The following is a 23,053-nucleotide window of genomic DNA, read 5'->3' as shown; positions in this document are numbered from 1 at the left end:
CCTCTCTGTCTCTCTCTTCCCCTCCCACAGCGAGGCTCCATTGGAGCAAAGATGGCCCGGGTGCTGGGGATGGCTCCTTGGCCTCTGCCCCAGGCGCTAGAGTGGCTCTGGTCGCAGCAGAGCGACGCCCCGAAGGGGCAGAGCATCGCCCCCTGGTGGGCAGAGCGTCGCCCCTGGTGGGCGTGCCGGGTGGATCCCGGTCCGGCCCATGCGGGAGTCTGTCTGACTGTCTCTCCCCGTTTCCAGCTTCAGAAAAGTACAAAAAAAAAAATTATAAGTTGTTTGACCTGACCTGTGGTGGCTCAGTAGATAAAGCGTCAACCTGGAATGCTGAGGTCGCCAGTTTGAAACCCTGGGCTTGCCTGGTCAAGGCATATACAGGAGTTGATGCTTCCTGCTCCTCCCCACTTCTTTTTTTCTCTTTCTCTTTCTCTCTCTCCTCTCTAAAATGAATAGTCTTTAAAAAAAATTTTTTTTTAATTATAGGTTATTTGAAAAATCAAAAAGATATGAAAAATTACCCATAATACCTCTATCCAAACACAGTGTATGCTACCTACTGCCTTCCTGTTTCCTCAGTCTTTTTTCTATGTATGCTTTCTTAATTTTGACACGGTTTCAGTTCTATTGCACACATAATTTTATATCGGGCTTTTTGTACTTCTAGTACATCATAGGTCTGTTCTACATTGCTATCTAGTTTTGACAAGAATCATTTTATAAACAGTATAATGTCCCTTTCAGTTAATACTCAACAGAATAGAAATAATTACTTCTAATTATTTTGCTATTATGAATAATATTGTAATGAAAATCTTGGTGCATAAGCCTCTCTCAGTATTTAAGATACTTCACATTAATTCACTAAGCAATAATGCAAGCAATATTAACAGTATTATGATATTTGATTCAGATTTCCAAATTACTTCTAGAAAGGTTTTCTATGCCTTTAGGTGATATTTTTTCCTGTTTGATTTTCAGAGTGCTTACTGTGTACCAATACAAAATACTAAGACATTCAAAGATACACCATTATTTCAAAAGGTTTCCTTTAAGCTTTCTGGACTCTGGATGTAGTTTTTCTATTGATACATAAAAGTGAAATGATTTTGTTTTTAAAATATTCATTAAATCAATTGTTTAGTGCAACAAAAGATAGTAGTTTCGAAGGACAATCACTGCGTGGAGATACAGAGGCTCCTCCATTCGGGATTCATAATGAGGAAACCGACAGCACTGGATGTGCAAAGCATTGCTTTATATTCTTACCTTTCCATTTCACATAAATAATTCCATATAATTGTTTGTGACATTCTGATGTATGGGATAAAAAAGAAGAGAGAAAATCCACCCTTAGCAAGTCCTAACATTGAAACGGTGTTTATCACAGCATGTACCTTTTGCATTACATTTGGTTATACTAAATGAAACCTTTAACTAAGTTCACCAAGGTGGGGCAATTATTCTAGTAGCTGCAGAATGTCAGAAAATTTGCATTTGAAGACGCTCCATTTCTTGGTAATCTTTTGCTACTGGGATGTTTTCATTTCATAAAATTATCCAGAAAAGTATTTCCCCTCACTGTGGCTCCATCAGCAGACACAGCTTCGTGGGTCTAGCTGAGGTAGATGCCCAAAGGCAATCACGTTACGTTGCAGCTTCTATATATTTTTTTATTGATTAATTTTAGAGAGGCAGAAAGGGGAAGGGAAGAAGAGAGAGAGAGAGAGAGAGAGAGAGAGAGAAGCATTTATATGTTTTTCCACATATGTATATTTGCATGCTAATCCTCTCTGGAAATTCAGATCCTGTGTACCTTTCCTGCCTCAGACATGCTCACATATTTTATGTTATTTTAAAATAATCTATCTCAGGCAACAATGTTTGGGTCTCTAGGTTTATATTATAATTCAGTACATACATGGTAATGACCATACTAGAAGTCCTGACCTCATCACTATGTTGTGAAGTGTCCAACTCCAGAGGGTCTGAGGTCTCAGTCCACACCACCTCATCTTGCTCCAGGGTAGGAAAGATACTCCTGCAGTTGTGGGGAGGGGACTGTTATACAAATCCTTGGAATACTTCAAAGCAGCTTCTTGAAAGGAAGGAGAAAGGCCCTGACTACAATGTGAGTTTAATCTTTTAAAGCAAACAGTCTTCAGGAATCATTGGGTCTAAACCCACTGAGAATGAGAGAGAGTGCCACCAGGATTTCCACCTCACATGTCAAGAGCACCAAGTGAGCTGGAAACACTTTAATAATAGAGAGTGGTGCCCTTTTTGCTCTGGGTCCAAGGCAACCTGCATGCCTAAGTTTATCCTACAATGAATTGATATGGTTGACTTGTATAGCCACGGTAATGAGAATTTATTTATGGAAATGACATTGTCAAGTGTGAGCTACATATGCAATTATTTACTAAAAATTTACTCCCACTGATGTACTTCTCTTCTGGCTGCAGTAAAAATGGGGAAAAAAATATGAAAGAGCCACAGAACAGTGGTAAGTGCTTCTAAGCGTATGGTCATATTCGGTAGATAAATGTTATCCCACTTACACTCAGTCATTCTTGAGGAGATGCTTCCTTTTTGTGTGCCATTATAAAATCATCTGAATTCTTTCCAACTTGGTTTTCTTCATTCAGCTATCTTCCGTCAGCCAACATCTATTTTCATAATTGCTCCCTCAGGAGAAGGGTCAAAGGAAACTAAACCAAAAGGAGTTTGGTGCAGAAAAGTCAAGACCTCAAAATTAATCAAAATTTCCACTCCAGAAATATTTTAACTGCATACAGAAAATAACATATGTAGGGCTAATTTGTCTGTTTTTAAATTCCTGCTGCATTTATATATAAACAAAAGTTACACTTAATTAAGCCCAACTATAAAACCCAAGGGCACTATTACTAACCCACTGTAGTTAGTTCAGACCTGATCAAAATACTTAGCAGATAGCAATTATATTGATACTTTTCTTATAAAAGCTCAAATCTAAAAAAAATAAAAATAAAAATAAAAAATAAATAAAAGCTCAAACAAATTTTAATTAATCTTGGTTCCTAAGATTTTACTGGTTGGTAAACAATATGCTCATTTATGGTCAAGAACCAAAGGCAGAAAAAGCTCAGTAGTGTTCCTAAAATCATCTGAGATGAGAAGGTTAGAACCCAAACTGGAATTTAAGCTGTATGTATCCTATATCTATTTACTGTATTTATTAGTCCAACATCATATGGTGACTGCAACTGACATAGTTTTTACTATTCATTCAAAAGCCAGCTTTCTTCTGCTAACAACACTAGATGATTGCCAATTCTGCACCATTTCTAGCATTTATATACATGACTGATTTCAAAATATCTGGCCACATTTTTCACCTCTACCCTAAAAAATAGAAACACCTATTTTAGGAGTTCTAGTATTCATTAAGAAAGAATTGGGACATTTAAATTTCTCAAAGAAGTAGAGTCATTTGCTCATGATGTCATTTCAAAAGCTCACTATTAAAGTCTAAGTTTAGTGGCAAGTGGCTTATTTAAGGTTGTGTTATGTTTCTAAAGGCAATACGTGACCTAATGGATATGACTTGACAGAGTGGGAAAGCCCCTTCTGAAACAAAAATACCTTCCTATCAAAACACTGAAATTTACCTCCAAGTTAGCAATATTTTCAGACTCAAGATATACAGCTCTGAAACATCTCTTTCTAATAATTTTCCTTCCTTCCATGGAATATGATTCTTACTCTCATCAAAATAACCCTGTGCCTCAGCCTCTCCTAGTTTCTCCAGTTAGTTCTTCAGCCCATCCAAATCTCAGAGTCTTTTACATTAATCCTAGGCCATAGGGTCCTCTCTTGAACCTCTATCAACAGTTTCCTTGTTAGTACAATAGAAACTTATTCCTTGAACTTCCATCCGCTTTGCTTGCTTATTCCACGCTGAGTAAACTTAGCCTTCTTTTTTTCACCCTCGTTCTTGAACTGCCAAGTTTTATTAGAGAATCCCAAATAAACAGAGTGCTTTCATGAAACAAATTCATGTGATATCACTTTAATTGGGCCCCCGAAGGTATGCCACAGTGATGCTCAGCTCTGATTCCCTGACTTAGATTGCCAGTCTGATTCCCAAACCTTCCCTCCTTCCTCAAGTCTGCAGCCTGATTCTCCTTCACTCGCATAACAGCACAGTTAAGAGCAAAAACGATAAGGTTTTCAAAGGACTGCAGTCAACTCAGAACAGTTCTGCCCCTTACTAGTTATGTTACCTTGGCAAATTGCACAGTCTCACGTGTATCTCCATCTTATGATTTCTCATCTGTAAAATGGGAATAATCATAGTATCTGGCTTATAGGGTAGTAATGAAAATAAGTGAAATAATGTTTATATAACTCCTATTAAGGTATTTTCTACAAAAAATGTTCAATAAATGCAGCTCCTACCATGGCTATGATGACTACCACCGTAACTATTACCATCACCTCCTACATACTGAGAGGATTGAAGTCATTAGATGTCATTGACATTTCTTTTTTTCTATGTCGAAGTTTCTCTAACTATCCAAACTTTTCTCATTCTCTCTTGTTTCAGAGAGAATAAAAAGATTTAATATTTTTGCTAATGATGTTGCCATCTACATATGACTTTAACTCCATTTACAACCAATTCCTTCAAGAACTTTCTCTGCCAGTCTCCTTTAACCTTTGACTTAATATTCCCAGCCTAAAGACTTTAATGGGATATCAAAATTACAATTAAATGACAGAAAACCATCATTTGGAATAGCCTGAAATCTGGAAATCTTACAACTAGGGAACTAAAAAGGAAGGCACATTGAGACTGGTTAGGGGGTGGGGGCACAGAGATGAGGAATGGTCTGGTCCTACACCTACATGTGGCAGATGGAGAAAACCAGGAGGGATATTTCAACTTCAAAGGTCTCCCTGAGGAGCAAGGGTCCCAGTGTCATACCAGCCCCGCCCCACCCAGGGTTTCAGTGCCATGAAGAGGAGTCCTCATTACTTCTGGCTGTAAAAACCATCAGGGATTGAGGCTGAGTAGGATGGAGCGCTGCTGGAGTTCCACCAACTGACCCACTCTAGACTCACACCCTCTGAGCTCCAGCACTGGGGCAGCAGCTTGAAAGGTACAAGAGACATAGAGGGAGGAACTGAATTGTCCAGCCTCAGGGCAAGAGCTGGGGTGTAGCTTTCTCCTAGACAAAAGTGCTGGCAGAGGCCATTGTTCCTTTAATGAGCTTTCTCCCCACAGAGCTGACAGGCAGGGGCCAAATCACAGATTCAATAAACATGGCTCACACTGTTTACCCCACTCTGGTGAATGCCTGAGGACCTATCACACCCAACTTGAGCATTGGCCCAGCCTGTGGGTGTCCCAGGTTCAATTCCAGTCAGGGCACACAGAAGTGCCCATCCCAACTGTTTTTAGAGGCATTTCCTATGAATGGCCTGTTTTGGCTCATGCTTTAGATTTTCCTAAAATCTCTCAAACAAGCAGCATCTGGCCTCAGCATGCCCTGTACCTCTTGCTAAGTGGCTCTGGCCCTGGCACTAGCAACACTTGGCCTTGGTTCACAGTTTAGTCTCTCCTGAGCATCTCTAAGCCCAGAACAAGTAGCAATGATCTGAAAATTGCTTTGTAGCTCATGCTGGGTAGCCCAAGGCAGAATACAGATGATTAACTTTGACCTACACATCCCAAAGGCCCCAGAACCAGCATATCAGTGAACAGCTTCACTGCCCAACCACTTCCACAAATGACACACTCAAGGGGCAGGCTCAGGGAGCACCAGAGTCTTGCTGAAGTAAAACTTGTTCTGTGGGGTGGGTCCCTGCACAGCTGATCTTCTATGGTGGTTGGAGGCCAGGCTTGCAATTGATTGGCCTGAAGATAAATCCCTCCCACTGAGGTGCCAACAACAATTAAGTGTCAACTACTAAACAGGGGTGTACTCAGTCCAAAGAGGGGGTGAACCTCCAGTGCCTCACTTAGATGATCGGGAAGGCTGGGCCACTGGATCCTGCAAAACACCCACTGCATTTAGCCACTCTACCAAGCCTGGGAGACACAGCAGCTCTATCTAATACATAGAAATAAACACAGGTAAGCTGCCAAAATGAGGAGACAAAGAAATATGTCTCAAGTGAAAGAAGTGAACAAAACTCCAGAAAAAGAACTACACAAAATGGAGACAAGCAATCAACCAGATGCAGAGTTCAAAACACTGTTTACAGAGATGCTCAAGGACCTCAACAGCAGAAAAAAAGGACCAGTAGTCAGAAATGAAGGATATACTAATTTAAATGAAGAATAATTTACAGGGAATCAACAGTAAAGTACATCAAGAAAAAAATCGAATCAGCTATTTGGAATATAAAGAAGCAAAAAACACCCAATAAGAATAGCAAAAAAGAAAAAGAATCCAAAAGAATAAGAACAGTGTAACGAACATCTGGGACAACTTCTAGCATGCCAACATTCACATCATGGGGGTACCAGAAGGAGAAGAGAGAGACCAAGAAATTGAAAACCTGTTTGAAAAAAATAATGACAGAAAATTTCTCTAACTTGGTGAAGGAAATAGACATACAAGTCCAGAAAATGCATAGTCCCAAACAAGATGAACCCAAAGAGGCCCACACCAAGACACATCCTAATTAAAATGCCAAAGGTTAAAGACAAAGAGAGAATCTTAAAAGCAGCAAGGGAAAAGCAGTTATCTACCAATGAACTCACATTAGACTGTCAACTGACTTCTCAACAGAAACTTTGTAGGCCAGAAGGAATTGGCTAGAAATATTTAAAGTGATGAAAAGCAAAGACCTACAACCAAGATTACTCTACCTACTAAAGCTGTCATTTAGAATAAAAGGACAGATAAAGAGCTTCCCAGACAAGAAAAAAAAAGGAGTTCATCACCACCAAACCAGTATTATATAAAATGTTAAAGGATCTTCTTTAAGAAAAGGAAGAAAAAAATAAAAAATATAAACAATAAAATGGCAATAAATATATATTTATCAACAATTGAAACTAAAAAAAAAAAAAAAACTAAATACACAAGCAGAACAAAAACATATCCATAGATAGAGAACATTTTGATGGTTGCCAGATGGGAAGAGGTTTGGGGGCTGGGTAAAAAGGTGACAGCATTAAGTACAAATTTGTTGCTACATAATTGTTATGGGGATGTAAAGTACAGCACAGAGAATATAGTCAATAATATTCTGTGGATGCGGATCAATCTAGAGGCCAACAGCAGCAGGGAGCTCAAGGCCAGGAATTATTTAGAAAAGCATAGGATTATGGAGTTGTTAAACTATCTCATCAGCTCCTTGCTCTCTTACCAGCAAGATAAGCCAAGAGAGTATTTAATATCTCTATTGGAACAGCTGAGAATTGCCAAAAACACAGTTGTCACTTTTCCGTTTTTTATGGATCACTCTAACATTGTGGCTAAATTTGAGATGAAGGATTCCTTGAATAGAGGCATCATATTGTTTGTACAAACAGCCCTAAATACCCTGGGTTTGTGTGCTGTTGATAAAGTTTTAAAAGATGATGGACATGGAATAACTTTGGATAAATTCAGGCATGAAGTGAACAAAGGTCTCAGGAAATATGGTCAATGTTTTAATAATACTGTAAGTCAAAGATTATAAATGATTCTAGAAAATTAAAAATATATATATTCTGCCCTGGCCAGTTCGCTCAGTGGCAGAGCATCGGCCCAGCCTGTAGATATCCCAGGTTCAATTCCCAGTCAAGGCACAGAGGAGAAGCGCCCATCTGCTTCTACACCGCTCCCCCTCTATCTTCTCTCTCTCTCTGTCTTCCTCTCCTGCAACCATGGCTCCACTGGAGCAACTTGGCATTAGGCACTGAGTATGGTTCCATGGCATCTGCCTCAGGCACTAAGAAGAGCTGGGTTACTGAGCAGCAGAGCAAGGGCCCCAGATGGACAAAGCATCACCCCCCCAGTGGGCTTCCCAGGTGGGCTTTCCAGGTTGATCCCAGTCAGGGTGCATGTGGAAGTCTGTCTTTGTATCCCCTCCTCTCACTGAGTAAAAAAAAAAAAAAAATATATATATATATATATATATATATATATATATATATATATATATATATATATATATATTAACTATGCATGGTGTCAAATATGTGTGAGATTTATTCAGATGATCACTTAGTAAGTTATGTATTGTCTAATCACTGGGGTGACACCTGAAACTAATATAACAATGTTTATCAACTGTAATTGAAAAAATAATTTAAGATTAATAAAAATAGCCTGATCAGGAGGTGGGTGCAGTGGAGAGAGTGTTGACCTGGGACACTGAGGACCCAGGATTGAAACCCTGAGGTCCCCGGCTTGAACACAGGCTCATCAGCTTGAGCGCGAGGTTGCTGGCTTGAGCATGGGATCATAGACATGACCCTATCATCTCTAGCTTGATCCCAAAGGTCACTGGCTTGAGCAAGGGGTCACTCGCTAGGCTGAAGCCCCACCCCCACCCTACCTCCATCAAGGCACATATGAGAAAGCAATCAATGAATAACTAAAGTGCCTCAACTATGAGTTGATGCTTCTCACCTCTCTCCCTTCCTATTTTTCTGTCCTTCTCTTAATTAAAATATATATATTATAAAGTAAATAATTTAAAAAATAAAATGTTGATCAAGAAAAAAACAACAGCCTAATCAGGCAGTGGCGCAGTGGATAGACCATCGGACTGGGACACGGAAGACCCAGGTTCAAAACCCTGAGGTCACCAGCTTGAGCACGGGCTCATCTGGTTTGAGCAAGACTCACCAGCTTGAGCCCAAGTTTGCTGGCTTGAGCAAGGGGTCGCTCGCTCTGCTGTAGCCCCCAAGTCAAGGCACATATGAGAAAGCAATCAGTGAAAAACTAAGGAGCTGCAACGAAGAATTGATGCTTCCTATCTCTTTCCCTTCCTGTCTGTCTGTCCCTATCTGTCCCTCTCTCTGTCTCTGTAGAAAGAAAGAAAGAAAGAAAGAAAGAAAGAAAGAAAGAAAGAAAGAAAGAAAGAAAGAAAGAAAGAAAGAAAGAAAGAAAGAAGAAAGAAGAAAAAAACTACATAAGGGTATATATATATATAAATATTTTTTTTTCTTTCGAATTAGTGTTTCGGGATTCTTAGGATATATTCCCAGAGGTGGGATAGCTGGGTCAAAAGGCAGTTCAATTTTTAATTTTTTGAGATACCTCCATACTGTTTTCCACAGTGGCTGCACCAATCTCCATGTCCACCAGCAGTGCAGGAGGGTCCCTTTTCTTCACACCCTGGCTAGCACTTGCTGTTTGTTGATTTATTGATGATAGCCATTCTGACAGGTGTGAGGTTATATCTCATTGTAGTTTTAATTTGCATTTCTCTGATGATTAGTGACATGAGAGAAGGATGACAGCTGGGGGAGGAGGGGAGGGAAGTGGAGGGATAGAGTAAAAAAGGAAAAAAATAACTTATGGACACAGGCAGCAGTGTGGTAATTGCTGAGGTGGAGGAAGAGAGAGTGGGGAGGTGGAAGAGGGTATGGGGGGCTAAATGGTGGGGAAGGAAGACTCAACTTGGAGGGTGAACATATAATGCAGTATACAGATATGTGTTGTAGAATTGGGCACCTGAAGCCTTTGTAATTATTTTAACCAGTGTCACCTCAATAAAATTCAATTAAATTGGCTCAGTGGTAGAGTGTCGGCCTGGTGTGCAGGAGTCCTGGGCTCGATATCTGGCCAGGGCACACAGGAGAAGCGCCCATCTGCTTCTCCACCCCTCCCCCTCTCCTTCCTCTCTGTCTCTCTCTTCCCCTCCCGCAGCCAAGGCTCCATTGGAGCAAAAGATGGCCCAGGCGCTGAGGATGGCTCTGTGACCTCTGCCTCAGGCACTAGAATGGCTCTGGATGCAACAGAGCGACGCCCCAGATGGGCAGAGCATCGCCCCCTGGTGGGTATGCCAGGTGGATCCTGGTCGGGCACAGGCGGGAGTCTGTCTGACTGCCTCCCCGTTTCAAGCTTTGGAAAAATGGAAAAAAAATTCAATTAAAAATAAAATTTTTTAATTAAAAATAAAAGAAAAAAACTGCCAAACTTATTCTACAGGGCATTTAAGATATTAGTCCCTGTTGTTTGGCTCAATACATTGTTTATTACTATTTTTATTTATCAATTTGAGAGAGGGAGAAGAAGGGTGAGAGGAGGCAGGGAAAAAAAGGTAGGAAGAGAGGGGGGAAAAGAGAGAGAAACATCTATTTGTTTCCCCATTCATCCATGCACTTGCTGGTTGATTCTTGTATGTGTCCAGACCAGAGATTGAACCCACAACCTTGAACCCACAACATCATCTCATCAGTTGGTGAGATGATGCTCTCACCAACTGAGCCAGAGCTGGATCAATAAATGCTTATAGGCCTGACCTGTGGTGGCGCAGTGGATAAAGCATCGACCTGGAACACTGAGGTCGCCGGTTCAAAACTCTGGGCTTGCCTGGTCAAGGCACATAAGGGAATTGATGCTTCCTGCTCCTCCCCCTTCTCTCTCTCGCTTTCTATTCTTCTTTCCCCCTCTCTCTCTCTCCTCTCTGAAAAATAAAGTCCTTAAAAAAATAAAAATAAATGCTTACAAAAAAATTATTTTAAACAAGAATTTAATGGAACATTTCTTAATATTGGTAAAAACACCAATGCCAAAGCTCCTGCATTAAAGATTCTGATTTAATTTGTCTGGGATGGCGTAATTGTTAGAGCTGTCCAGGTGATTATACTGTACAGCTAGGTTTGAGAAGCATGATCTATTACCCTTCTGTAAAGATATGATATATGGATCATTATATTATGGGCTAATGGAATTTGTTTTAGTCTCCCTTTTTTTTTAGTAAATCATAACATAAATATATTTTCAGTCTGATAAAAGAGGTCTCATTATTTAATAGGACCCATAGAATGATTCGTATAATCACTTCCTTCATTTTATTGCTTCATATTTGCAACCATTTTACATAAAACAGCACTGATTAAATTAGGTTCATAAGTAGGTTACAGGAATATGTATTTTAAAAAGCTACATAGAATGCTCTAATGCACACTGTTAAAAAAATAATTAAATGCTTCGTGAGGACAGGAATCATATCTATCTTGTTCTCTGTAATATCAAGAGCACCCCCTTTCTAGTATAAACCACTCTGCTTTCTGCTTCTTTCGTTCCTTTTCGTTTCAGGACTTTATCTCTAAAGTCAGGAATTTTGGTATCATCTAAGACATCTTCCTCTTCTTCAGATTTAATTTGTTACCGAATCCTATAAAATGGTGTGCTAATAAATATTTAGCAACTATCTCTCTCCAGGGGTTAAAATACTTAACTATAGTGTTTGCCAATGTCTATAATATAAATAAATAGTCCTATTGTGGCCAATTTCAAACTATCAACATGACACCATCTATTGGCGATGTGCACAATCAGCTCTCGGGAGCCAGGAGCCAGGAGCCAATGTGAATCTGTTTCAGCACACAACTGCATTATCAATTTTAGTACCCAAATGCTTCTTTAACCCAACTTCACCTTTTCATCCCCAGTTCCTGGAACCATGCAGAACAGTCTCCTCTCAGGTTCTGACCTCTGATTTCTCCATTTCCTAAACCCAGAACTAGTCAGTGGCAAATTGTGTCAATACGATCCTATAAATATCTCTATATTTCTCCAGCTTTCACTAACTTGTCCGTTGTGCACTATATTCTCCTGCTTGAAAAAAAAGAAAAGGAAAAGAAAGAACTTCCAGAGCCTCCCCGTATCTTCAGAATAAAGTCCAATAATTTTTGTTAGGGTTCCTGTGATCTGGCCACAACCTCCTTTCCAGCCTTACTGCTAGAATCTCTGCCATTGGCCCATCCATACTCATTTCTGTAATTCTCCTTACCTGGGAAATACACATCAAGAGTATACAAAACAGGGGGGGGTGCTTTTGGGGAGACACTTGAATCTATGTAAACACAATAAATAAATTAATTTTAAAAAAGTATATCTTCTACTCTATCTAAATAACATAAATGTTCCGAATTCATGAGAAATAATCCTATAGTTTGAATATTCCTTTCTTTTTTCCTACCTCTTATTAGGAAGTTAAACATTAAAAGATTTTTTGTTGTTGTTTACAAAATATCCTAATTTGAAAATGCCTGCTATTTGAAAATACCATCAATATATTTGCACTTGTATATGTATATATGAGTATGTACACACATATACACACATTTGAGTATTTATATATAGAGAGAGAGAGAATGTGTATATGTATAAGTATATATGTGCATATGTGATGTAGCATCTTTTTCAATGTTATGTATTTGATGATACTTTGGAAAAAATGAGATTGGCATACTCTAATACACCCACAGATTATATCTATAGTACTGTTAAATACCTTTTAATAACAAATAAAATATTCAACAATATCATACCAAAAAAAAAGAGGATTCAAAACAGCCTGAGCAGGTGGTGGTGCAGTGGATACAGGGTTGGCCTGAGAACACAGATTCAAAACCCTGAAGTCACTGGCTTAAGCAAGGGGTCATTGGCTCAGCAGGAACCCCCCGGTCAAGGCACATATGAGAAAGCAATCAATGAACAACTAAGATGCCTCAACTAAGAGCTGATGCTTCTCAGCTCTCTCCCTTCCTGTCTGTCCCTGTCTTTCTGTCTCTCTCTCTTGCTCATTTTTAAAAAAATAAAAAAGAGTGTACAAAACATATCTGTGTTATTTAGAGAACAGTAATAACAAGTTCTCTCCCTCTACTCTGTGCCAAAGATAACCATTGTCATGAATTTTGTGTTAATCATGCCATTACTTGCCATTAGTGTCTCCACATACAGATATATTCTCTAAATAATGCATGGCATTGTTTTCTTTGTGATTTTTCTATAAATAATACCACGCTGTATGTGGTCTTCTATAACTTAGTTCTTTGGCTCAACATATGTTTTAAGATTTATCCACTTTGTGCATATAGCAGACCCTAAAGCAAAAGCTTACCTGTAACTCTTCGTTAAGGAGTGCATTTTCAGGGAACCAGGAAGAAAAGAAAATAAGGAGTGAGTCAGTGAACAAGTGAGAGCCAAGATAAAGATGCCTTACCAAACTGGTCACCACTTTGTATCAAGTGTTACCAATTGCTGGTCTCAAAGAACTGCCTTTGGAGACCACAGGACCTCCAGACAGTCCATGACGGCAAGAGCCTGGGGGTAATTGGAGAAGAATTCATAGGAGATCCCTTCAAATGTTTGGCTCGCAGAATAGTAACTTTCCTGCACTTCTAGCTGGTGGGTCATAGGCTTCACACAACTCCACAGCCACAGAAAATCCTGGGGCAAGAGAAAACAAAACACGATGACAGAGCCATGAGGCAAAGAGCTGTGGGCCTGTCTCCTATAGTGGATCAGCACCTATGAAGAGCTGGTCTGAGAAAAGGTGAGGCTAAGAGGTCCTGAGATGGTTCATAAGAGGAGGCATCTGAGACACACTACATACAGCGTAATGCAGATACAACACCGTGTATGTAGTCTCCTGTTGATGGACTTTGCTATTACATACAACAGTGGTACAAACACTTTTGCACGTGACCCCTGGTGCTCACACCAGGCAGGAGTTTCTCCAAAGTCTAGATGGGCCCTTCCTCTCTTCCAGTTAGGAGGAAAACTGTATGTCATGAGGTATGCAGGTTTTCAACTTTACCAGATGATATCAAACTGTTTTCCTAAGTGATTTTGCCATTGTGAGTGAGATTTCCTTATTTTCTAAATCCTCATTCACACTTGGCCTTGCCTGACTTGTTTTTGTTTTTTGTTTGTTTGTTGAGTTTGCCAGTATGCAGGAGTTTTTAATAGTATCTTATTCCGGTTTTAATTTGTATTTCTCTGATTACTAATGAGGTTGAATATCTTTTCATCTATTTTGGGTCTTTTTTCCCCAAATCAGTGTTCAATAATATCACATTATGGCTTGAAATCAGTCATAGAGGAGTATTAACACAGAGAAAATGGCAAATGCTATAAAACATGCCTCTCTATCCATCCACAAGAGTTGGTTATTAAATATTTACCAGCAGAATTCTGACTTTGGATAGTATTTGTATATTACAACTTTCTTCATCCTTTTAATGTCTCTCTCTTTTCATTCAGATGAGTCTATTACAACAGCATAGAGTAGCATCTTTTTTTTTTTTAACGTGGTCTGACAATCTATGTCTTAACCATAATACTTTGTTTATCTGTTTTTAATGTGTCCCAAAGAGTGCATGGGACATACTTTTACTAAAAAAATTATTAGTTGTTTATCACAATTTCAATTTTAACTGAGGATTCTTTATTTTATTTGCTAAATCAGGCACTCCTATTTCTACCTTATGCCTACTCCTAACTTCAGAATAAATAGAGAAATACCAGATCATAATAGCTACCAATGTGCCAGACCTTCCACAATATTCTAGAAATCTATTTTCTCATTTAACCTTCAAAACAAAACAAAACTATATATAACATGCAGACATCAATGCAAACCTTTGGTGTCAGTATTGTTATACCCTTTTTAGGTTAGAAATCTGAAGCATATAGAGATTAGTTGCCCACATTCAGGAAGTGGCTTCGGAAGGAAAAGTAGTGTGTAACTTCAGCCCCACATGTTCTCAGAATGAAGTTTAACTTCCCTCTATGCAGGAACTATAATAAGTCCTTATTCATCAGAAAGTTTAACAGGCAGAAATTTGAAACTGTTTCCGTCTAATCTGCTTCAATTCTGTTCTCAGTTAGTAGTTTAAATACCATTCTTTTGTGGCAATATTGCACTGATATTATACATACAATTCTCTTTACTCAGAACTCTCAACGTATTCCAAGACCATAATTACATGAGAGCACTAAAACTACAGAGTAGGGTATTGCATGTTTTGTAATATGAGAATCATGGATAGCAAACAAGATTCAGAAAGTAAAGATACTGGGCTAAATTAGAGCTGATTTTAATATGAGTGCTTCAGCTATAAGACTCTAACAAGATCAGTGTGCCCCAAATATTCTGCTCACCAAAATTGGAGACATTTTATAGCTTCATGTTCATTTTGAAATATTCCTTAATTTTTGTGAGCAGTATATATATATATGTGTGTGTGTGTGTGTGTGTGTGTGTGTGTGTGTGTGTGTGTGTTTTATATATAGGGCACCCCTAGGAATTGCAGGAAGAGAGATACCCTATGTTTCGGCAACTCAGCACAGCTGAAACCAGAAGGAAAGAGGCATATCTCATTAACATGTCCCATAAGCAAATCCACATTACTGTCCCCTGATGTTTCCTTAGTGTACCCCCAGCTTCTGACTTTAGCTTCCTCCTGAGTTTGAGAAATTTTTTATAGGTTCTCAGAAGGTCCCTGAGTTCCTGCTCCTGTCTCCCCACCCACTTTAAATAGCTCACAGGCTGACTTCACCTCTAGCTTGTGCGTGACCCAGCACCGACCCAGCACCGTCTTGGCATAACCCTTTGGTTTCCATCCCATTCCCCCTTTGTGTCAAGCTGGCCTATAATGATGCTCTGAAAATTATAACATCCCATACATGTGTGAGGTACAATTACAATTTATCATCCACATATCTCAGATGTACTTGTAAAATTCCATTCTAAATCTCTTATCCGTGGACTATTGATGTAAAACTCCATGTTTTGAAATCTATTGGAGATGGTGCCAAAATCTATACACAGATGGATTAAAAATTGGGAAGCAGAAACAATCACAAAGGTTCGTAGAATTTCAGGTAATATAAGAATGAGATGATTAAAAGTGGCTTCGTGGGGTTGGTCTGCATTTATGCAGAGAAGATAGCTGCCCGACCAGGATGATCTGAGGTGTACTGAAAAATCATGCTGCTGGAGAAAGCACTGGTTTTCTTGGGTCAGCTCCTGAAAACAAGCCTCTGCTAAGCTGGCCAGCAACTTGAACATAGTCCATCTCATTCTGTCTCACATCCTGTTTTCTTCAACCTGACCTCAGCCCTAACCAACTCCACTCACCATTTTTTCTTTTCAAAGCAAATAATAATACTTTACAGTTAATCACAGCTTATAGAAATATCCTATTCTCCAAACTTTCAAGGCTGGCTCATTTAGGGGAGAAAGAATTTTGCTGATTTTGCTTATGTATTCATGTGAAAAGCAGTGACAATCCTTAACATTTCAAACTTTTCTGCTAAAATTCTGCAGTTAACTTAACACTCCAGAAAGACACAACAGTGTTGATCCTGTGGTTTCTCAGGATCTCCATCACAATACTGCATATCTTGAGGGCACTTGAGAGTCAAGGGCATTCCTGTGGTTCTGGAATTGCAGTAGGAACGGGGCCTCTGGAATTAGCAGTGGGCTGTAAGTGGACTTCAGCCAAGAGGCTGCATTGTGACCTCGTATGAGACTTTCAAGCCACCCCATGACAAGCTCAGTTGTGGTTCTCTATTTCCCAGGACAGAGAGAGGACATCCATCTTTAAGAAAGTTCCTCCCTTTTCAATATGCCCTCCCATCTCTCCCCACAAACGGGATGAAAGTTAGCACACATTTCTGTTCTGGGCACAAATAAAGGCAAGGCCCTGCTGATCTGCCTCTTCAATCCCTGCCATCCCCAGTCACGGGGAGCTCACCACTCCTCCCTCTCAGAGGGCCACCCCCTCTGTACGCAGAAGAGGCAACCCCCTTTCTCTTTTCTGCTTCTCCCTTCAACTTCAATGTTGTTCCTACCCACCCACTAAGCTGCATATGCCATCAGGAAAATTTCTCAGCATCTCACCTATAAATTTGGTTCTTCCTCTTTTTTAACTCAGTGAAGTAGAAGAGAGACTTAATACATATGTAGACAGAGAGAATAGAAAATAGAAGGTAGCAACTTTTATTTCTTGTAATGGTTTTCCAAGGTTTTAACCCTTTCCTTTCTGACATGTCAAGTGTAATGGCTAGATCCGATTTTTTGCGATGAGAAGAAGAAGGCAACTGCTCTAATTCGTTGAGAGAAGGGAGCCCTGGTTTTCACCCTCACTAGGGAGTGGTGCTGCTGAACGAATGCTAATGGGGAGGTAAGCAAAGCTGCCACAGCTTCCAAGTTTCAGTAGCTTCAGAGAAGGCAAAGGTGGGACCACCCGACCCCTACGTGACCCCACCCCGGGCAGGAGTGATAATCAGTCTGTATACTGACAATGGTAAGAAATGCCCTTTCCATATTTCCTTTTAAAAATTCACTGGAAGTTTTCTTCATTTCTATTTTGGAAGTTTCTGGGGAACTGCACGTAGGAAGAGAGGTGGAAAGCAAAGTATGGAAGCTCGTGTGTTGTTGCAGGAAACAGTGGGTTTAACATCCACGTGATTTTCTGGAACTGCATTAAACAAGGTGTCCAGGATACCTGCAAAATTTCTGAGGCATTTTCAGATATGTTAAGCATGACGTACATTTAGTTGCTCTTGCTCTGTGGAGAAAAGCTTTCTGGTGTGTAATTGAGCGTTTCTGCGAACGTGGGGGTAGACCGGATATAATCGCCAAACAAGCGGAGCATTTGCAGAACGGTCGCAACTCCTCATTCTTTCCTGGTAAAGTGGGGAAGCGTATGCGAGATTAAATTATTATTTTTTAACTTTCATTCATTGATTTGGTCCTGAACTGGTATCTACTTTCTCTCTATGGAATTCTGTTTTTGAAATAGATTTTTGTTCTGTAGGAATTCCGGTAACTTTTGTCTCTACTTTAATTTGTTCATTAAGACATTATAGCCTTTCCCTTGGGAAGAAGTAATGGGTTCGCTAAGTGCTTATACCAGTGGCTGTTGTTTTCATAACAATGCTTCCGTGAAAGCCCCATTCTTCTGTTCTGGTTGTCTGTTATTGTCACTATATGTATATAGTAATCCTACGAGGGAAAGTCTGCAGAGTTAGACAGAGGGAAAATATTCCCCTAGAAGAAAGAGTTTGGGGAAGAGTGATTCAAACAGGTTAGAAAGGACGCACTTTAATACACAATCAAGAAGGAAAATAATTCATGGGCAAGGGTGAGCTCTGAAATGGAAAGTTTGTAAGCAGCCTATGACTGGGGACTAACTTTGGTACAGAAAGGACGAAAATATACTTTTTAGTGATATGACAGAGAGAAGATGTGGCCTGTGGAGGCTTCCACATATCAGCCAACATCAAGGCCACATGGCCACGAGCCTAGAACCTGAAGTGGAGAAGATTCTTTTGACTACAGGGCTAGCCTTCACATTGGCTAGCAAACATGCTCAGGCAATGCTTATGCCATCGGGCTTTAAAACAATAAAAGAAGGGTCAAAAGCCCAATCTTTTAGAACTGTCACTCCACCCTTGCCCAGATTTTAACTTTTGGGGGGATAAAGTAATATTTGAATTCAGTACTTGAATCTAGTGATTGTTTCATTTATTTCCCTTTTTATTTATCTGGAAATTTCCAAACTGTCATAGCTCCATGGGGTTACAGGATCTGGGTCAGCTCCAGCACAGAGTGGCTAAGGAAATTTCATTTAAGCCCCAATTTAACTTCCAGGGCCCACCACTTTCCTTAGCCTGCTGCAACTGTCCCTGCCCGTGGACATGTTGTCCTCCTTCTTACCCGCCAAAATATTTTCCAGCCACGGGACCTTTCATGAGAACCTCCCAGCCCAAGAAGTTCATTCCACCATGCTCAGCCTTTCCTCAAATGGTCTGGTTTGCTGAAAAATCACCACCCTCATCAACAAATGTCAAAACTCAACATGTACAATTCCTAACTCAAGAGATATATTGGAGTTCTATTTTCCAACATTGAGTTTTCAATATATTATGTGTTATATAGCGACACCTTCTGGTGAGGTGTCACATTAGCACTTGAATACCCCAGATTCTATGAGCACATTGCAACATCAAAATAAAAAAGGAATGAAAGGGAAAAGAAGGAGGGAATAAAGGGAGGAATTGTTGGCAGTTTTGCTTGCGGTAGCAGAGGAATCTTCACACATATAGGAGCTTGGTTTTTGCTTTTGTTTTATGACAGAGACAGAGAGAGGGACAGATAGGGACAGACAGACAGGAAGGAGAGAGATGAAAAGCACCAATTCTTCATTGCAGCCCCTTAGTTGTTCACTGATTGCTTTCTTATATGTGCACTGACCAGGGAGCTATAGCAGAGTGAGTAACACCTCACTCAAGCCAGCAACCTTGGGTTCAAGCCAGTGAACTTGGGCTTCAAGCCAGCAACAGTTAGGCTCAAACCAGCAACCATGGGGTCATGTCTATGATCCCACACTCAATCCAGCGACCCCTCCTCAAGCTGGTGAGCCTGCGCTCAAGCTGGATGAGCCTGTGCTCAAGTCCGTGACCTTGAGGTTTCAAACCTGGATCCTCCGCAGCCCAGTCCATCGCTCTAACCACTGAGCCACTGCCTGGTCAGGCAGGAGCTTGCTTTGTTTTAGGAAAAGAGATAAAGACTAATCTTTCAAAAAGTTTGGCTAGGTGAATAGAAAGATGGGTCAGTAGCTGGAGTGAAAAGTGGTGTCAAGAGAGAATCTTTTAAATAGAAGGGGAAAATAGCTCATTTGTAGGATAACAGGAATAATGCAGTAAAAAGAGAAAAGATAGCAATGCAGGCAAACGAAAGGAGAGTTTCTGGAAGAGAGTCCTTGAGAGGTTAGCAAGGCCAGGATCCAGTGTGGAGGTAAAAGAACTGGCCTCGCAGAGGAACACAGACGGCTCACCCGATGGACGCAGGAGAAAAGGCAGAGCATCTGAGCACAGATGCAACCAGTGAGCAGATGCAGTACTAGAAATTCATAAAGTTCTCTTCTGACTCCTCTTGTTCTCAATAAAATGTGAAGTAAGGACATCGCTGAGTGCGAGGTCATCAATTGAGAGTGAGAATTGGCAAGAAATGCAGGAAATCTGAGAAAACTTATGTGCAGTTCTCCAAGAGAGTGTGAAACTCAATGGACCAGGGAAATGTAATGTAATATTATTTAAGGATCACAAATTTATAGTGTGTCTTTTGGGGTGTTTTTTTTTTCCTCCAGCCATGTTCAGCTACAAGGGTGCAGGTGTGGAGTAGGTAGAGCACTGGATTTAACTAGGGTTTTGCTTTTGCCTATCACATACAATAACTGAAGGGCCAGGGACTTAATGGCTTGTCATCCTTACAAGCCAGGCAGTATTAATATTTCCTCACATTGATGTTTGTGCTTTAATTGGTTCCATTTATTATATATTTATAATAGGAAAATTGAAAGATTCCATGGATGCTGACTTTACTAAAACATACTTTATGCTTAAACTATCTCCTTTCTGTTCTTTTGGTCTTCAATCACAAAGGAATTTTTGCTTTTTCACTGTAATGAGATGGCTATATCCAGAGCCTCTGATATTAGACACTGTAGAATGAAGTCGAAATTTAAAATGGAGGTTGCAATATGTAAGTAGACAGGACATATGAAGCTATTTTTCATGGTCTAATGGTTTTTTAAATGAATCTCAGTTATATATTGTAAAAGACCCATTAATGTTTCCACAGGACTTTTTCATTAATTCACCTAATGAATATGTATTGCATATCTGTCCTGTACAAAACATCATGCGAGGCAAGCACCAAGGAGGCTGGGGAAAGGGCAGAATCACAATACTGAGCTGTCTGCACCCTAAAAGCAGTGTTTGCAAATAGAAAGATATTTACAGTCTAAAGGAGGAAACTCCTGTTATTTACAACAAATTACTGTGTGAGCATTACAACACAAGTTCCATGACATTTTTCATCTAACTTATCACAATATCCTATACTGGACCTGAAACATAGTAGGCATATAATGAATACAGTAACTCAGGAAATGCAGTAAAGATATGAGCCACATCAGAGAAAGAGGGAGGAGCAATAAATGAATTATGAACATGGGATCTGAGGGAGCTTAGGATAAAAGAAGAGATACAAGCTTATAAACTGGCCCTTGAAGGAAAGGTAGGAGCCCAACAAATGAAGAAGGAAAAGAAGGGCCCTCCAGTATGAAGTAACAGGCAAGCACGAGACAACACTGCCACAAAGCAAAGAATAGCATTGTTCCCAGAGCCAGGGTGGAGTGAATATTATTTCTAAACCAATGGTAATTGAAATACAATTACAATAAACTGTATTATAACTTACCACACTGTAATTAATAACTGATTGAAAGGGTTATTAAAAATGATCATTTCTAAACTAAAATCTTCATTTTTCCAAATGTAGTGGGCACTAATGGCCATATACTCAGCCCCTATTCTCCTTCTTGCACTTTGCCCCAATGTTGAATGGGCACCTTCCACTTTGCCATGCTGCCAAGCTGACTCAGCGAAAATGGTCAGAATGAGCCACTCCAGATAATCCTAGTCCCCTGCCCTGTGATCACTCGGGTCAAGCCAATGGCACAGCCGTATTTCTTCACAACTGGTAGTGGTCCAGACATACGGCATAATTCAGCCATACTTAAGGAAAGGCTATTTTCAACATGAACAAGGGCACGCATATTTAATCCAGTGGAAGCCCGTCTATGGATTAAGTTGACACATGAGGGAACTGAACAAAGAGAATGAGAGAATGGCAGAAAGGCAGAACCGGACATCATTTACCTTTCATTTTCCTCTGTATGACGTCACTTCCTCCTTATCGTTCAAGTTAGTTTGAGGTGGAAGATCACTATTATGCCAAAAGTACCTTTCCACATCTGTAAAACAGTGGTTCCCAAACCTGTCTGCGTACTGGCATCACTTGGAGACTTTCAGTAGTTTCTGATGCCCATGCTTCATCCACTCGAGATTGATTTGTTGGTGTGGTGTGTAGCTGGGTGAGCAAATTAACCTCTCATCCCCTTTCCCTTTTGGAATTCCTAAGAATTTATCACTGCCCAGGACTGGGGAAGCACACTGAGACTCCTCAAAGTGACAGAGAATAGCTACCGTATTTCCCCATGTATAAGACGTACTTTTTTTCCCCCCTGAGAAAACTGAGTCTAAAAACTGGGCACGTCTTATACAATGGTTGTAGAATTTTTTACTTGCATTTCCTGATTTTTTGTGCTCATTGTTGAAAACAGTGATTTGTCATCAGAAATGAGGACAAGCTAATGAATGGGAGTTTTGACAGTGATGAGGAGTTGTATGAATTTTATGATGAATAAAACTTGAGCCTGACCAGGTGGTGACGCAGTGGATAGAGCATCAGATTGGGATGCAGAGGACCCAGGTTCAAAACTCCAAGGTCGCTGGCTTGAGCGTGGGCTCATTGGTTTGAGCACGGTCTCATCAGTTTGAGCAAGGACTCACCAGCTTGAGCCCAAGGTCGCTGACTTGAGCAAGGGGTCACTTGCTCTGCTGTAGCCTCCCCCCCCCCATCAAGGCACATACAAGAAAGCAATGAACAACTAAGGTGCCACAACAAAGAATTAATGCTTCTCGTCTCTCCCCTTCCTGTCCGTCATTCCCTATCTGTCCTTCTCTCTGTCTCTGTCACACACACACACACACACACACACACACAAACACAAAAAAAAACACCCTTGAGTTCAATAACTTTATGTAATACATTTTTTTTTCAAATTTTGGGCCCCAAAATTAGGGTGCGTCTTATACATGGGAGCATCTTACACATGGGGAATTACGGTATTCCCACCAGGACTCTACCTACCCCCCCATGAAGAAGGAGAAACTTTTATGCTTTGCAGCAAGATTTGAGTTGCTCTCCAGCCACTCTGCTGGGATTTCTGCTTGACACCCATGTCTGTGCCTCATTTCAAAAAATAGGAGTTCAAGAGCCTTCTTAGTAAAATAGGAATATAAGTCTCTGTAAATCAGAGGCTAACAGTACCAAGGAGCCACAGTGAGTGGTCCCAACTTTTCGCCAAGAATTTCTTTCTTAAATGGTGGAATGAATAAAAGGACAGAGAGGGGTGGGAGTGGAGGGCTCAAGATTTGACCACACTGTTAACATGCCCTAATAC

General features: G+C 40.2%; 1 protein-coding gene across 4 annotated transcripts in view; it reads left to right on the top strand.

Annotated features, from left to right (window-relative positions):
• The window catches only part of IMPG1 (interphotoreceptor matrix proteoglycan 1), a 138,711-nt gene that overhangs the window by 4,141 nt on the left and 111,517 nt on the right, over window positions 1–23,053 (top strand). The gene's annotated exons all lie outside the window — the stretch shown is intronic.

The sequence above is a fragment of the Saccopteryx bilineata genome, chromosome 1 (assembly GCF_036850765.1).
Source record: "Saccopteryx bilineata isolate mSacBil1 chromosome 1, mSacBil1_pri_phased_curated, whole genome shotgun sequence".
NCBI classification, from domain to species: domain Eukaryota; kingdom Metazoa; phylum Chordata; class Mammalia; order Chiroptera; family Emballonuridae; genus Saccopteryx; species Saccopteryx bilineata.
This window is presented reverse-complemented; position numbering and strand designations above follow the sequence as displayed.